The sequence below is a fragment of the Trachypithecus francoisi genome, unplaced genomic scaffold (assembly GCF_009764315.1).
Source record: "Trachypithecus francoisi isolate TF-2019V2 unplaced genomic scaffold, Tfra_2.0 Lachesis_group17, whole genome shotgun sequence".
NCBI classification, from domain to species: Eukaryota; Metazoa; Chordata; class Mammalia; order Primates; family Cercopithecidae; genus Trachypithecus; species Trachypithecus francoisi.
Window position 1 is genome coordinate 79,985,124 of NW_022681462.1, and position 14,996 is coordinate 80,000,119.

Sequence of the window (14,996 nt, forward strand, 5' to 3'; positions counted from 1 at the left end):
CCATAGACGCTAGTAATAAGTTTGGCCACAGGAGCATGTTACCTTCTCTTAAAAGTACTTGGTTTTTAGACTCTCAGCAGAGCTATTGCTGCTCACAAACACCCTGGGTTTTCCCCATGGACACAGAGGCCTTCAGCCTCCTGGGTGAGCCACTAGGAAGAAGGTGCCCATGTCAGGCCACTCCATGGTAGGTGGATGGGTACATGGTGCAGGCTAAACTCCTGCCCTTGACAGCTCTGTGCTGTTCCTGTGAGCAAGGGAGCAGCAAAGAGGGGAAAGGTAGGAGGTCAGAGGTGGCTTGGGCTGGGCTTTGGACCAGTAATCAGGGGCATAAGGTTCTAATCTTGGTACTGTATGCCTTGCACAAATTCTTCTAGGAAATGAAAATGATGAACTGAAAGTCAACTCTAGGCCAATCGCCCTGCTTAAAGGTCTATATCGATTATTTCATTGAATGTCTGTCACAATGGTTAACGTTTACCATATTTAGACCTGGCCGCACGACATGATCTCGAAGGTTCCTTCCACGTTCCATGTTCTGTGGCTGGCCCCCACTGTCACACTTAGCTTCCTATGGTGCATTCCTGCTTAGTCACCCAACTTATCTCTGCTGTTGGTTGTGGATTTTGCAGGACAGTGGAGTAGAGGTAACTGCCCCAGTGAGTTTTCTAAATTTTGGTTTTGATTTTTAGAAGAACTATATAACTTCCTGCTTTGCAATTCTGAGTTGTACTCAGTCTTCTGAGTAGTTAATGCCATGGATAGCCTCATTGTCAGAATGGAATCTCCAAGAGTGATAGACCATTCCAGAAATCAATCAGTAGGCTTTGAGTTGGGGCTCTTCAAAATATGTGTGTGTACGTGTGTGTGGTAGACTCCAGTGCTTTGCACATATTCTGTATATAGTGAGCTGGATGGTAGCTGCCTCCTATTTTTGCTCACCTCTGTAAATCCTCTGCTTTAATAAGGCATGAATCTAGTTCATTTTCACAGGTGGCCCTTGTTCTGAATGATCTGACAAAAGACAAGACAGAATCTTGTTTCTGCAGAAGCAAGGCCTCTGCTTGTCATTATGATATGCACACAATGGACAATCCTGACTGTTCGTTGATGCTTCCCTTTTTTCTAGAATTCATGCCTTAATGAGAAGTGAGAGAAACAAGCGGCTTGGCCCTCCTGCCTTGGCTGGACTCCACAACACACATGACAGCCCTGAGCAGCCCTGGCGGCACCTGTCAGAAACTAACACACACATCTGAACAGTCAAGCCTAATTCCCAAGAAGCTGTTTTAACTTGACATCTGAAAATGCATTGCATCTAGAATTATTTTACTGGGTGTGTGTTCAGGGCATATGTGTGCACGTTCTGCAACTGAAGTGTTCTATAAATATCAGATACGAGCTGTACAAAAAAGTATCACGTACATGATGTACTTAATTCCATTTAGTAATGTTTTCAATTTGTGTCTGACCTCTGGCAACAGAGATGGAAGTTTCTCAACATGAATAAAAAAGTATGCTCAGCTACCTTAAACAATTTTCACTTAAAATTCCAGAAATATATTAGAGCTTAGTGATTACCAGGTGGGTACTAGCCCAGTACTTTCAGAGGAGGGTACTGAAATCCAGAAAGGTGACGTGTCTTTCCCATGATTGCACAGGAAATTAATAATGGTCCCTAGATGAGACTCAGGTCACTTGACTCCCAGGCCATTATCCTTTGCTTTTTTTCTGACTTACTGTATGTTTCTTCCCGCAACTGTTCAAAAGGAACTCTGATTCCATTAATAGCGTATGTTCCTACTATGATTTATTAGAAATATCCCAAACCAGCTCCTCTACCCTTTCCTTTCTGACTCTATAGGGCATCTGTCTATTTTTCCAGGAAAGAGAATACGTGACCCTAACTCACAAGCAAGGAAGTCGCTGTCCTTGGTGATCCTAAACACTTCCCCAGTGGCTGGCGGGGTAATTGGAACCCAAGCCTGAACACTCAATTGTTCCTGAACGGGCACAACTAAGTTAATTTTCCTGACAAAGATGTGCTGACCTTCCAGTTGCTCTTTTTTTTTTTTTTTTAATTTTTAATTTTTGAGACAGGGTCTTGCTCTGTCACCCTGGCAGAAGTGCAGTGGCATGATCTTGGTTCACTGCAAGCTCTGCCTCCGTGGTTCAAGTGATTCTCCTGCCTCAGTCTCCTGAGTAGCTGGGATTACAGGCGTCCACCATCATGCCTGGCTAATTTTTGTATTTTTAGTAGAGACGGGGTTTCACCATGTAGCCCAGGCTGGTCTTGAATTCCTGACCTAAGGTGATCCACCTGCCTCGGCCTCCCAAAGTACTGGGATTACAGGCGTGAGTGACCACGCCCAGCCCACTTACTCTTTCTGTGTGACTATCCTGATAAGCGGAGTTCAGCGTAGCTTCTTCTGGCTCGTGTGACTGAAGCCAGAACAAAAGCCCTAACTGTTTTCCACTGAGAAAGTAGGATGAACAGGGGGTGCAGTCTTTAAAACAGCTCTCAGAGAAGCTTCCAGGGGAACCAAAGGAATACAGATGGAGGGCCTAGGAAGAGATGGCCTGAGGGGACCTGCAGAAGGGATTTACCTGCTGCCCCTCCCCCAGGGGAGCCAGGAGGCTCAGCTGGGCTGTAAACACTCCGTGCCTGGTGCAGCCTGGTCTGCACAGGCTGAGAGGATGGTGAGTAGCTTCCTCTGGGATGAGGGCCGTATTAGCAGTAATTGATGGCCAGGCTTTTTAATGGAGCTTATCATTTCACTGCAACAGATGTCAGGTTCTAATAAATAACACGTTCTCACTGACCTACGCAATTTGGAGAGGATGCCTGGATGTCAGGCAGAGCTCGATTCCTCCCCATCTCTGTTGCTCTCTCTTCTGTAAGGAAAAACAAACCAAACCCCTTTAAGATACTTTTCAAAGGGATTCTCTTTGAGAGTTCAAGGATCCAATAATTCCATGTTATTTAGATGATTTGCTTTTCTCTTCACAGCTCTAGTTCTAAACCCCATGAGGAAAAGGCCCAGGAGGGACTGGTGAGCTTGCTCATGCGGGAACCCAGTCCAGAGTAGCTGGGACTACAGGCGCCCGCACCACGCCTGGCTAATTTTTTTGTATTTTTAGTAGAGATGGAGTTTCACTGTGTTAGCCAGGATGGTCTCAATCTCCTGACCTCCTGATCTGCCCACCTCAGCCTCCCAAAGTGTTGGGATTACAGGTGTGAGCCTTTTTTAATTTTTTTAAAGTAATGTTTGGTTTTACGTAGACTAAGCAACGATGGAATTGGAATTTTTGCACTTTTCAGCTGGTTGTGCTGGTACCAAGAAGACACAACCACAGGGGATGACAGTCCATTAATGGGGTGGCCTTAAACTTTGGGAGCTAGCCAAGTCACCAAGGTTAAGGGACTGTTTACTGAGGTACATATGATGGTATCAATATTGACTCTGTTTTTAATTTAAAAATCTCCGGTTTTCTCTAGGGATGTTGCTGCTGATAGCTAAAAATGATCAAATTCTTACCATATACTAGACCTTATGCTGGACAATTCACTGACATTATCCCATGTAGTAGGCAGAATTCTAACATGACCCCCAAGATTCTCCATCCTCTGTGTAATCCCCAGGATTGTGAATATGATGGATTTCATTCTGGTAAACAGGTTTTGTTATATGGCACAGATGACTTTAAGATGGGTAGCCCTTAAATCTGTGACTAGCAGAAGAGACATGAAGGCAGATATTCAGAATATAAGAGGGATCTGATGCACCACTACTGGCTTGAAAATGGAGGAGACCACACGGCAGAGGACGCACGCAGCCTCTAGTTGCTGAGGGTGGTCTCCAGTTGACGGTGGCAAGGTAACAGGGGCCTCAGTCCTACAACCACAAGGAACTGAACTCTGCCAACATACTGAAAGAGCCTGAAGGAGAAGCGTAAGCTTCAGGGGTGAGATCGCAGCCCCAGACAAAGCCTTGATTTTAGTTGCCTAAAACCCTGAACCGAGAACCCAGGCATCTTGTGCGGGACTCCTAACCCACAGAAACTGTGAGATTAATAATTAGGGGTGTTTTAAAAGAGTTAATTTATGATAATTTTAAAATTAGCAACACAGAAAACCATACACCCCAGGTGATACCCATCATAACCCTCTGAAGTAGGCTTCACCATTTGATAGACAAGGAAACAAAGACTCAGGGAAATTAGGAATTTGCCCAAAGTCACAGAGCCTGTGAGTGGCAGAGACAGGTTTAAACCCAGCTATGTCTTGACTTTATGGTCAGTGCTCTTCATTGCCTCATGCATTTCCTCTCTGTATGAGGAGAGAGCCTCAGACACATGGTAAAAAGAGTATGGAACTGTTTCTGTCTGCCTGGGTGTGGATGTGCAGAAGGGTCAGAGGACCTATGTTTTTGTTTTGGTTTTAAATGGTGAAAAGGTATATATTTAGAATTAACTAGCTGGGTTCAGTTTAGATGATCCCAATATGCCTTGTTCTCTCCATCAGGCCTGATCAGGGTGTTGGCTTTGGCCACATCAGTGTCACTGAGCTTCTTCACAGCCTGTTTGATCTGGTGCTTGTGGGTTTTGACATCCACAATGGACCCAAGTTGTGTTGTTGTCTTCTATCTTCTTCACGGCTGACTCAGTGCTTGGGGAACCTGATGATGAATTACTGCTCAAGCTTGCTTCTCCTGGGAGTGCTTTTCCAAGGATATTTCAGCTGCCTCCAGAGCCACACTGTCTTGGGCCACCGGAAGGTGGGTCATGTGTGGATCAGATCTTCTTTTTGTGGCTGTGGACATCTTTAAGCACTGCCTTCCTGGCCTTCAAAGCGTTTGCTTTGGATTCAGCTTTGGGAGGGCAAGAACTTCTTTTTTCACTTTTGGTGCCATCATGTGAAAATGAGGACCTATGTTGAACCCTCATTCCTCTAGAAGCCAGCTGTGTGCCCTTGGGCAAGTCAATTAATCACTCTGAGCCTCAGTTTTTGTAATCTGTATGAGGCGTACTAAGAATTTCTGCATTACAACCCTTGAAGGGCTGCAGTTGATGATCCCATAAAAGTGTGTGAGGGCCACTGTGAAAGAAGTCCACAGGGCAGATAGAGGCACCTGGATGTCATGTAGGTATCATTTTCTTTTCTTGATGACTGCCAATTTCAATATCCTCTGCCTATAAGTTGGATATAATCACTTTGATGGCTTGTTTGGAAGTCATTTTAAATAGTTTTTTTTTTGGAGAGGAAATGATTCTTTATTACATTTATTGAAAAACTACAGAATAAGATGGAATGTAATTTTTTTTCTTGAATTCTTTAAAAGGTAGTTGACTATTAAAAGCCAAGGTAATAACAACGTATTGTGGAATTCATAAAATACGAAGACTGAAAGTGTGTGAATATGATAGCACAAAGGTAAATAGAAGGTATACAGATGACTACACTGTTTATACAGGAAGCATTATAATATTAATTCATGGTAGGCTGTGATAAGTTAAGGGTGTATTTTTAGTGTATAAATGACTAAAATACACAAGGAAATATAGCTAACACACCAACAGAAGAGAAAATGGTAAACTAAAAAATACTTGAATATACTGAAAGAATACAGGAAGAAAAGAACAGTGGAATAAAAAACCCCCCAAACCGAAAATACGAATAGCAAGACTGTAGGGCTTAAACCCAGTAAGCTTATTATTTATATTACATGTATAAATAAACGAAATACTCCAGTTAAGGCCAGGTGCGGTGGCTCATGCCTGTAAGCCCAGCATTTTGGGAGGCCAAGGTTGGTGGATCACTTGAGGTCAGGAGTTTGAGACCAGCCTGGCCAATATGGCAAAACCCCGTCTCTACTAAAAATACAAAAAATAGCCAGGTGTGGTGGTGTGTGCCTATAGTCCCAGCTACTCGGGAGGCTGAGGCAGCAGAATCACTTGAACCCGGGAGGCGGAGGTTGCAGTGAGCCAAGATCAAAACACTGCACTCTGGCCTGGGTGACAGAATAAGACTCTGTCTCAAAAAAAAAAAAAAAAAAGGCCGGGCACAGTGGCTCATTCATGCATCTAATCCCAGTACTTTGGGTGGTCGAGGCAGGTGGATCACGAGGTTAGGAGTTCGAGACCAGCCTGGCCAACATGGTGAAACCCCGTCTCTACTAAAAATACAAAAATTAGCCAGGTGATAGTGGCGTGAGCCTGTAATCCCGGCTAATCAGGAGGCTGAGGCAAGGGAATTGCTTGAACCCAGGAGGCGGAGGTTGCCATGAGTGGAGGTTGTGTTGAGCCGAGGTCACGCCACTGCATTCCAGTCTGGGCGACAGAGTGAGACTCCATCTCAAAAAAAAAAAAAAAAAAAAAAAAAAAGAAATACACCAATTAAAAGGTAGACATGTTAAGACTAGATTAAAAAACCCAAGGTCTACAAAAGGTTTTCTTCAAATATAAAGACACAGATAGGATAAAGAAAGGATGAAAAAAATATATACCATGCAAAAAATACACAGAAGAAAGCTGGTGTAACAATTTTAATATCAAATGAAGCAGATTTCAAGTCAAAGAATAATGCCAGAAATAAAGAGTCATCTCATAATGATAGAAGGACCAATTTATTAAGAAGACCTAACAATTCTAAATATGTATCTAAAAATAAACCTTTAAGATATAAAAAGCAAAAATTAGCAGAACTAAGGGGAGAAACAGACAAATCCAAAACCCCACAGGTGAAAATGTTAATACCTCATTTTAATAACTGATATAATAGACATAAAAAACCAGTAAAGAGCTAAAAGATTTGAATAACACTAACAAGTAATTTAACTTAGTTAATGTATATATAGAACACTATACTCCAAAACTGCAGGACACACATTCTTTTCAGGTTTACATGGAATATTTATCAAGATAGACCACATGCTGGTCTACAAAACAATTCTCAACAAATTCCAAAGGCTTGAAATCATACAGGTTATGATCTCTGACCAAAATCAAATTAAATTATAAATCAATAACAATAAGATATTTAGAAAAATCTTTCTAAACACTTGAACTTCAAGAAGCACAATTATAAATAACCCATGGTTCAAGAAGAAATCACAAGGGAAATCAGAAAATATTTCTAATAAAATAATAATGAAAAACAACATACAAAACTTTGTGGAATGCAGCTTAAGCAATCCGTAGAGAGTAATTTTACATTAAAAAAATAAAAAGGATTAAAATCAGTGACCTAAGCTTCTACTCTAAGAAACTTGAAAAGGAAGACATTAGAAACCATGTACTGCCAATCACTTTGACAACTTAGACATGATGGATCAATTTCTTATTTAAAAACCTAGCTTGCTAAAATGAACACAAGAAGAAATACAACAATCTGAATATCCCTGCATTTAGTAAAGACACTAAGTATTTTTCGCACAAAGGAAACCCTACCAAACATTTGGAAAGAAATAATACTAAATCTGCACAAACTCTTTCAGAAAACAAGGGAAGAAGGAATACTTTCCAGTTTATTTAATGAAGCCAGCATAGTACTGATACCAAAGACCTGACAAGGACGAACATGAGAAAAGAAATTTTAGACCAATATTATTCATAAATGTAGATGTAAAAATCTTAAAATTTTAGCAAATCAAATTTAATAATATAAAAAAGGATAAAATCGTGACTGAGAAGGGTTTATCTTTGGAATGCAAGGTTGGTTCAACAAGCAAAAACTAAATAATGTAATTCACACTAACAGAATAAAGAAAAAGCACACGATTATGTCAATGTCAAAAGATGCAGCAAAAGCAATCTATAGAATTCAACACCCATTCACGATAAAAAAAAAAAACCTCTTAGCAAAGTAGTAACACAAGAATTTCTTTAATCTGATAAAGACATCTATGTAAAACCTCAACATCAACCTTAATAGAGAAACATACAGCTAGATTCTGCTCTTATCACTACGTAAAAATTGTACTGGAGATCCTATTCAGTGCAAGTAGGTGGAAAAAGAAATAGAAAAACATAAAGATTGGAAAGAAAGAAGTAAAGCTGTTAGCATAAGGGGTGACTATTTATGTAAGAAATTATAGGCTGGGTGTGGTGGCTCATGCCTGTAATCCTAGCACTTTGGGAGGTCAAGGCAAGTGGATTGCCAGAGCTCAGAGTTTGACACCAGCCTGGGCAACATGGTAAAACTCCGTCTCTACTAAAAAAAAAAATACAAAAAATTAGCCTGGTGTGGCAGCGTGTGCCTGTAGTCCCAGCCACTCAGGAGGCTGAGGCAGGAGAATTGCTAGAACCTGGGAGGCGGAGGTTGCAGTGGGCCAAGATCACGCCACTGCACTCCAGACTGGGTGACAGAGTGAGACTCCGTCTCCAAAAAAAGAAAAAAGAAATGATAAGAAATCTATAAAAAAACTATTAGACTTTAGTAGTAATAAGTGAATTTAGCAATGTCACAGGACGCCATGTCAATATAGAAAAATCATTTGTATTCCTATATACCAGCAACAAACAACTAGAAAATATTTTTTAATTTTATGTTTGTATTTTTATATATTTATAAGTATTTTATATTTATATTTTTATATAATTTACAATAAAAGCAAAAACAGGTAGAGCGCAGTGGCTCATGCCTGTAATGCTGGCACTTCGGGAGGCCGAGGCAGGTGGATTGCTTGAGGCCAGGACTTCGAGACCAGCCTGGCCAACATGCCGAAACCCTGTCTGTACTAAAAATACAAAAATCAGCTGGGCATAATGGCTCACGCCTGTAATCCCAGCACTTTGGGAGGCTGAGGTAGGTGGATCACCTGAAGTCAGGAGTTTGAAACCAGCCTGGCCAACATGGTGAAACCCCATCTCTACTAAAAATACAAAAACTAGACGGGCGTGGTGGTGGGCGCCTGAAATCCCAGCTACTAGGGAGGCTGAGGCAGGACAATTTCTTGAACCTGGGAGTTAGAGGTTGTGGTAGGCCAAGATCGTGCCATTGCACTCCAGCCTGGGTGACAAGAGCAAAACTCTGTCTCAAAAAAATAAAATATAAAAATACAAAAATTAGCTGGGCGTGGTGGCACATGTCTGTAGTCCTGGGTACTCGGGAGGCTGAGGCACAAGAATCTCTTGAATCTGGGAGGCGGAGTTTGCAGTGAGCCAAGATTGTGCCACGGTACTCCAGCCTGGGCAACAGAGCAAGACTCTGTCTCAAAAAAAGGGAAAACATGTAAAAATATTTCAAGACTTCTACATCGAAATATTTTAAAAATTTCTGAGAAACTAAAACCATGTTCATTGATTCCGTATTATAAAAGATTCAGTATTATAAAAATGTCAATTCTTCCCTTGTTGATCAGCAGGCTTTTATGGGGGGTGGTGGGGTGGGGAGAGGTGAGAATTGGCAAGCTAATTCTAAAAGATATATGAAAATAAAAAATAAATAAATTCTGTTCTTTATGAAAAAAAAAGATATATGAAAATGCAAAGGACCTAGAAAAGCCAAAACAATCTTTAAAAAGAACAAGCTTGGATACCTTTCCTGATTTCAAGAAATATTGGTATACAAACCTATCAATGGAACAGAATAGAGTATCCAGAAATAGATCCACTCAGATGTGGTCAGTTGCCTTTTGACAAAGATGTAAAGGTAATTCAATAGGGAAATAAAAGTATTTTCAACAAATGGTGTTGTAATATCTGGATACATATGAACAAAAAATTAACCTTGGCATCTACCTCATATCACATACAAAAACTAATCTGAGATGGATCACAGGCCTATGTGCCAAAACAAAAGCTTCCAGAAGACAACACAGGAGAATTTCTTCATGATCTTCTAGTAGGCTAATAATTTTGAGTACACAAAGAGCATTAACAAAAAAAAAAAAAACAGATTTCATTAAAAAGATGAAGATTTCTTCATCTCATCAAAAGACACTCTTAAGAAAATGAAATGGGCCAGGAATAGTGGCTCACGCCTGTAATCCCAAGACTTTGGGAGGCCATGGCAGGAGGATCAAGGATCACTTGAGCCCAGGGTTCAAGACCAGCCTGGGCGACATAGTGAAACCTTGTCTCTCTTAAAAAAAGGAAAAATAAAATGAAATGGCAAGTCACAGATTGAGAGATGATACTCATAATAAATATATCTGACAAATATATAAAGAAACTCGTATATACAACTCATTAATAAAATGACTAACAACCAAATTAAAAATAGGCAAGATTTGAACAGATATTTCATGAAAGAAGATAAACCAATAAGCATATGCCAAGATGCTCAACATCATTCATCACCAGGAAATGTAAATTAAAAATATGAGATATGACTTGACTGACAATACGAAGTGTTGGTGAGAATGTGAAGCAACTGGAACCCTGGCATATTGCTGATGGGAGGGTACACTGATACCACTTTAAAAAAGCTTGTCACCTTCTTATAAAGTTAATCACATATGTACTCCCACTCCCAGGTATTTACCTGAAGAAAGGAAAACATACGTCTATAAAAAGGCTTGGTCATAGCAGCTCTATTAATAAAATCCCCAACTTGGAAACAACACAAATATCTACACATGGGTGAATGGATGAATACATTAGGCTATATTCATATAATGGACTATTACTCAGCAGTAAAAAAGAAATGCCGTAACAGATAAATAAATAAATAAATAATAAATAAATATATATATATATATAATATATATATATATATTTTTTTTTTTTTTTTTTGAGACAGAGTCTCACTCTGTCACCCAGGTTGGAGTGCAGTGGTGCGATCTCGGCTCACTGCAACCTCTGCCTCCTGGGTTCCACAGATTCTCCTGCTTCAGCCTCCGGAGTAGCTGGGATTACAGGTGTGTGCCACTATGCCCAGCTAATTTTTGTATTTTTAGTAGAGATGGGGTTTTGCCATGTTGGCCAGATTGTTCTCAAACTTCCTATCTCAGGCGATCTGTCCGCTTCAGTCCCCCCAAAGTGCTGGGATTAGAGACGTGAGCTACCGCGCCCAGCCACCATAACAGATAAATCTTAAACAGTTATGTTGAATGAAATGAATATAAATTTCATTGATCTGTATTATTTCAATATACAAGAAAAAAACAAACAACCCCATCAAAAAGTCGGGAAAGGATATGAACAGACATTTCTCAAAAGAAGACATCCATACAGCCAACAGACACATGAAAAAATGCTCATCATCACTCGCCATCAGAGAAATGCAAATCAAAACCACAATGAGATACCATCTCACACCAGTTAGAATGGCAATCATTAAGAAGTCAGGAAACAACAGGTGTTGGAGAGGATGTGGAGAAACAGGAACACTTTTACACTGTTGGTGGGATTGTAAACTAGTTCAACCATTATGGAAAACAGTATGGCGATTCCTCAAGGATCTAGAACTAGATGTACCATACGACCCAGCCATCCCACTACTGGGTATATACCCAAAGGATTATAAATTACTCTACTACAAAGACACATGCACACGTATGTTTATTGCGGCACTATTCACAATAGCAAAGACTTGGAATCAACCCAAATGTCCATCTGTGACAGACTGGATTAAGAAAATGTGGCACATACACACCATGGAATACTATGCAGCCATAAAAAAGGATGAGTTTGCGTCCTTTGTAGGGACATGGATGCAGCTGGAAACCATCATTCTTAGCAAACTATCACAAGAAGAGAAAACCAAACACCACATGTTCTCACTCATAGGTGGGAACTGAACAATGAGATCACTTGGACTCGGGAAGGGGAACATCACACACTGGGGCCTATCATGGGGAGGGGGGAGGAGGGAGGGATTGCATTGGGGAGTTATACATGATATAAACGTTTTGCACATGTGCCCTAGAACTTAAAAGTATAATAAAAAAAAAAAAAAAAAAAAGAAGTATCTAAAAGGAAAAAATAAGACATGGTGATACAGAACAATAGTTGCCTTGAGGGTGAAGAGACTATTTGGAAAGAGGTTATAAGGTAACTTTGTCAAAACTTTTCAAAAGATATGCTTAAAACCTGTCCAATCCATTGTATGTGAATTATACTGCAATTTTTAAAAAAGATACATATGCAAAGCCATTTCCTTCAAAGTACTCATGGTTTGGTTAAGGAAACAAAACATATATGAAGATGTGCAGAACTAAAAGATAATACCAAAGAGATTCCAAAGCAGTATGTGATTAGAGTCAAAGGAGACTGGGAGGAGGGGAGAGAGCTGCCGGCAAAGTAGAGAGGATGGGAAAACCCACATGGGAGGTTGGATATGTGTCTATTTGAGGGGGCAGAAAGAGGGTGGGAGGAAAGGCGTGAGCAAAGGCACTGAGTTACACAGCAGAAGCTAAAACCCATGGTCTTCCACGTGTTAACTTGTTGGCCTTTCATAGCAAGTTCATCCAACAGGGAGTACAGTCCTGTTTTAGGAATGAGGTTCAGAGAGGTTAAGAGCTCTGCCCAAGACCACAGAGCTTGCAGGATTAGACTTTACAATAGCAACTGGGGCATGCATGACCCCAAAGCCTGTGCTCACCCGGTAAATGGTGTTTCACTTGTGAGGGACAGAATCTGCTGGACAGCCATGAGAAAGAAAGAAGCACATGTGGTGTGGTAGGAAAAGCCCTGGTCAGTGCCAGGAAGTGTCCTTTCTGAGGTTACATTGTTTAGAATTTTGCTCTACAGGAGGGAATAAACAGCTGATTCCACTCAAAAGGCTCCACTGCTGTTCATAAACCATGAGAGTGTTTATGTCATGGGCAGAGCTCCCCAAGTGAATTATAGCCTTTTACACACTGTGTACATACAGTATTTTCACAGGACAAAGAAACAGGGTATGGAAGGAATGCTACAGTTGACCCTCCTCTCTTTCCACCCTTTGTCTTCAACCTTCTCCACCAATCTCAAGACTATACTGCAGGACAGTGCTTTCATGGTGTTTATCTGGCTTTCTGACATAGCCCAGGGAAGTTACTCAGTTCAGTTGAAGAATGGAAACTAAACTATTTCTTCCTGCTAGCACGAGCTGCTGGCTTTCTCTTTTATTATATTTAAAATGGATCCATCTTCGCTACAGTAGAAAGCAGATTTTTTAAACATTACTTCAGATGTTTTCTTTAGACTGGTGTTAACATAAAGCAAATGTCTCTTGAAACTCTGAACCAATCTGTTAAGATAAACAGGCTTCACTTACGATATTCCTATACTGAAATCATGGGCTTGTGGTCTGCAACTTCTTAAAGATTCAATTCATACTTGCTAAAATGTCTACTTAGGAAAAACACATGCACACACACACACACATACACACATACTAAGATATCTTTGCCATGGAAACCACAAAGACACATCTGGTTCAGACTCCACAGCACATACCACAAATAGTGCCCATCTTCTAAGGGCAGATCCTACGTATACACAGGGAAAGCCCAGAAAATTAAATGATATCAATACTTCAAGCATAAAACATACTTTATAATTCCTTTTTTCCATTGTATTTCAAGATATGTAAGTCTTAATCATTGTTACTTGTTACATTTGCATATGCTTGTTTTTGTCCTTAATGGGATTGCAGACTTGGGTGCCATAGATAAAAAGAGAAAATAAAGGGAAAGAAGAAGGCAATTGAAGTTTCAGATAACAACTCTGGATTCTGTGTATAAATCTGAGGCAGTCTGGGTTTCTAGAAGAAGTCACTGTCATTATTTAAGAGTCTCAGGCTGGGCGCGGTGGCTCACACCTGTAATCCTAGCACTTTGGGAGGCTGAGGCGGGCAGATCACCTGAGGTCAGGAGTTCCAGACCAGCCTGGCCAACATAGCAAAACCCCATCTCCACTAAAAATACAAAAATGAGTCGGGTATGGTGTCACGTGCCTGTAGTCGCAGCTACTCAGGAGGCTGAGGCAGGAGAATTGCTTGAACCTGGGAAGTGGAGGTTGCAGTGAGCCAAGACTCCTCAGCTGTACTCCAGCCTGGGCAACAGAGCAAGATTCTGTCTCAAAAAATAATAATAATAATAAAATGAAAAGTTCTCAAGCCTGCTATAAGTGAAGGTCTTGTACTACAGAAAAATATAGGTGAGGTCAGGAGGCCCCATGGAAGGGAATGGGGTCTCTCTGGGAGGGGGAGGCAAGAACAAGAAGTCCTACTAAGTTCTTGATTAGTCATGGCTAACCAAGAGCATTCCAGATCTGGAGGTCCAGGTTTTGTTGGTAGGTACTTTGAAACTGTCAGAAGTTTGTATGATAAAGGCTTTATCTCCCTTGCTGGGCTACAAATTCCATGAAGACAGGGACAATTTCTAATTTGTTTATCATTATATTCCTAGCATGGAGCACAATGCTTGTAACATGGTAGATGCTTAATAAATACTGGATGAGCAAATGAAGAGGATGCTTAATAGACAGTCTATATTTGTGTGATACTTTGGATCTGATCATCCTTCAGCTGGGATCACAGGTGTGAAGCATATGACTGTTCCAAGCGATAAAGTTATAACCACATGCCACTCTATGCTTTATTTTTGGAAACTGTGATTTTGATCCACTGCTTCTTCAGTCTAGGAGGCCATGGTTTATGAAGACTGATGTTCCAGACACCAAAGTCTTAAATATAAAAAACAATCAGCATATTTCTGTATTTACCTATTCTGTACGACTGAAGTGAGGCCTTCCACACTGAGAGGTTCATGAGCAATCGTTGTATCTCTAAGCTCCAAACTTTATGAAATCCTACTTCCATAGCTATTCTAATAGCCCTAAGCTATTTGTGTAGCTGTTTATTTGACCAAGAAATACACAGGTCCTACTCTGGGCAACGGCTGTGGTATACACTGCAGAGACACAACGAGGTATAGAATTCAGGGACATTCATTTCCATACCAAAGAGTAGCTACTGGCTCCAGGTGTTGACTACTAAGCAAAAATTCTGTTTGTTTACTGCCATCTGAAATTTTCCATTTTTTAAAAAAGTAGCTGCGAACATT

At 40.6% G+C, this 14,996-nt stretch overlaps 1 protein-coding gene across 6 annotated transcripts in view; it reads right to left on the reverse strand.

Moving 5' to 3' along the window:
* Positions 1–14,996, reverse strand: part of BABAM2 (BRISC and BRCA1 A complex member 2) — a 460,841-nt gene that overhangs the window by 25,863 nt on the left and 419,982 nt on the right. The window lies entirely within an intron of this gene.